This window comes from Otolemur garnettii, unplaced genomic scaffold, assembly GCF_000181295.1.
Source record: "Otolemur garnettii isolate 467f Iridium unplaced genomic scaffold, OtoGar3 scaffold00021, whole genome shotgun sequence".
In the NCBI taxonomy this organism is placed as follows: domain Eukaryota; kingdom Metazoa; phylum Chordata; class Mammalia; order Primates; family Galagidae; genus Otolemur; species Otolemur garnettii.
In genome coordinates, this window is record NW_003852416.1 from 18,405,122 (window position 1) to 18,408,636 (window position 3,515).

The window sequence follows — 3,515 nt, forward strand, 5'->3', positions numbered from 1 at the left end:
AAAAAAAAAAAAAAAAATTGTGAAAAGGAAAGCCATGAAACAAGAATGTAATATTAAGTAGAACAGATAAAAGGTTAATATACTACATTAAAAGTGTATTGATAAGACTGCAGGTGTGCACCACTATACCTGGCTGATCCTTAGTAAACGGCTAAGGACACAAACAGTCTCATCTTTTAAACTCCAGTGTCTCCAAATCTATATAGTATTTGCTTCTACAAAGTTCTTTCCTTTTGAATTATTATTATTTTGTAGAATTAGAGATGACCCTCAAACTCCCAGACTCAAGTGATCCTCCCACCTCAGCCTCACAAGTAGCTAGAATTACAGGGCTTACTCCCCTGCATCTGACCAGAGGTCTTTCTAAAACACACAGCAGCTCATGTCATTACTCTTTTTCTTTTTTTTTTTTTGAGATAGAGTCTCATTACATCGCCCTTGGTAGAGGGCCATGGCATCATAGCTCACAGCAACCTCAAACTCTTTGGGTCTAAGCGATTCTCTTGCCTCAGCCTCCAAGTAGCTGATACTACAGGCGCCTGCCACAATGCCCAGCTATTTTTTGTTGTCATTGTTGTTTAGCAGGCCCCGGCTGAGTTCGAACCTGCCAGCCTCAGTGCATGTGGCTGGCTCCGTTAACGACTGTGCTATAGGTGCTGAGTCTCATATCATTCCTCTTTAAGAACAAAAGCATCCTCAGGACAAAGATCAGATCGCTGAGTTTATCCCATTTACTTCCCAGCCAATGTCCTCCCCCAACCCTCAGTCCTAGCATTCCATGTTGCAGCTATAATGGAAGACTCATAACCCCACATATCTATTCCTTTACCTTTGTACATATTATTCCCTCTCCCCACACACCTGTTTTCTCACCTGGACAAATCTTACTCATTGTTTGGTCCTAGCTCTAAAGTCACTTGCCCTGGAAATGCCTAACCTATTTCAGGTAGGGTCAACCCCTTCCTTCTCTGTTTTCCACCCAGAGGACTTCCCCAAACCGCCTGTTAGTATTGTACTTTTTTTTTTGAGACAGAGCCTGAAGCTGTCACCCCTTGGGTAGAGTGCTATGGCATCACAGCTCACAGCAACCTCCAATGCCTGGGCTCAAGCGATTATCCTGCCTCCGCCTCCCAACTAGCTGGGACTACAGGCACCTGCCACAATGCCTGGCTATTTTTTTGTTGCAGTTATCATTGTTGTTTGGTGGGCCTGGGCCTGACTCGAACCTGCCAGCTCAGGTGTATGTGGCTGGTGCCTTAGCTGCTTGAGCCACAGGTGCTGAACCAGTGTTGTACTTCTTATCTATGGAGTACAATTAGTTATACATTTTCTGTACTATTTTGTTTCCCCCTATCCTGTTCCAAATGGTCATTTTCATTAGGTCCTTCATCTTTGAGGGTAGTACACACCCCCTGGCACATGGTGGACACTCCAAGTATGTCTGTTGCTTTGAATTGAATAAGTATATAAGAGGAAATACAAACAATAAACATATTTTTTTAGAAGATTCAACTTCCTTAGTAATTAAGGAAATACAAATTAAAGACTATGTAAAGTATGGTCCTGATTAACAGCCATTAAACCAAGTAAAAATTAAATACCTAACGCTGGACAGAGCTTTGGGAAACAGATGCATTCACACCTGGCTAATGGCCAAGTAAACTGACATAATCCTTCTAAAAACACGCTTAGGTAACACTAAGCAAGAGCCAGCTGGTGTGCATTGACCTAGTACCTCACCTAGGACTTTAACCCAGTGAAATAAGCCAAAAGAAAAAGAAATCTGTATATATTAAAATATACTTTTTTTTTTTTTTTGAGACAGAGCCTCAAGCTGTCCCCCTGGGTAGAGTGCCATGGCATCACAGCTCACAGCAACCTCCAACTCCTGGGCTCAAGCGAGTCTCCTGCCTCAACCTCCCAAGTAGCTGGGACCACAGGCGCCCGCCACAACGCCCGGCTATTTTTTTTTTTTTGGTTGCAGCCATCATTGTTGTTTGGCGGGTCCGGGCTGGGGATTCGAACCTGCCACCTTAGGTGTATGTGGCTGGCGCCTTAGCCGGTTGAGCTATAGGCACCGAGCCAAAATATACGTTTTTTTAACCCTCCTTTAAATATTAACTTATATTCAACTATGACTTTTTTTAAGAAGGGAAAAATGATAATGCAAGTATTTATTAAAATGCTGACCATTTAAGCATCTGAACCCTATGAAACAACAATCATTTACTTTTGTGAAATGTATTAATGAAAACCTAAGAATTTCTATACAAGTCTGAGCATTTTCAACATTCCCAGCCCAGATGAGAAGACTGCATTCTGTTACTGGTGATTCAGGAAACATAACACAATTGTGTTACAACTTCTGGTGTGTGGAGACAAGCTAGCACCCATGACTGGCTGGATTCCAGAAATAAGTATGCAGTTCTTCCATGCTGGCTGCTCTGGGACCCAAAACACAGAGGGCATGGAGAGGACTGGCCCTCTAGTATCTGGAGGACTGAAGGAAAAACAGTGTGCAGATATTGCTTTGACCTTAAAATAGATGTTAAGTGAGGCAAAGAAGAAACCAGGAGCCTTCTCACAACCATTCTAGGTCAGCACCTCCCAAGATATTTATATGAAGGTAGTTGGTTGAAAGTATAAATGTTCGCTGTCTGGACTCAACAATTAAACCATCATAACATGAAGCCTGAGGATAGGTGGTTACCAAACTGCCTATAAACTGAAGTGAGGTATCAGCTCGAAAGATGCCTGTTTATCTGGCTTCACCTGGTAAAGGAGCTATAAAGGTGTTTAAGTATTGATTTTTTTTCTTTGCAGTTTTGGCCAGGGCCAGGCTTGAACCCGCGAGCCCTGGTATATTGGGCTGGCGCCCTACTCTGTGAGCCATAGGTGCTGCCCTTAAGTGTTGATTTTTGGTAAGTCTTTTTCACAAAGCTACTGTCTCATAAGAATAATAAAGTTAACTAAATCACAATAAAAACAAAATGTACAAATGAGATGACAGAACTACTTTTGTTTTTTTTTGAGACAGAATCTCACTTTGTCACCCTTGATAGAGAGCTGTGGCGTCACAGCTCACAGCAACCTCAAACTTGGGTTTAAGTGATTCTCTTGCCTCAGCCTCCTGAGTAACTGGGACTACAGGTGCCCACCACAATGCCCAGCTATTTTTTTGTTGCAGTTGTCATTGTTGTTTAGCAGGCCCAGGCTGGGTTCTAACTTGCCTGCCTTGGTGTACATGGCTGGTGTCCTATCCACTGAGCTATGGGCACCGCCCATTTTTTGTTTATTTTTTTGACACAGAATTTATGTTGCCTTCGGTAGAGTGCCCTAGCATCACAGTTCACAGCAAGCTCCAACTCATGGGCTTTAAGCAATTCTCTTGCCTCAGCCTCCCAAGTAGCTGGGACTATAGGTACAACTATTTTTTGTTGTAGTTGTCATTGTCGTTTTTTAGTTGGCCAGGGCTGGGTTTAAACCCACCAACTTCTGTGTATGTGTCTGGCACC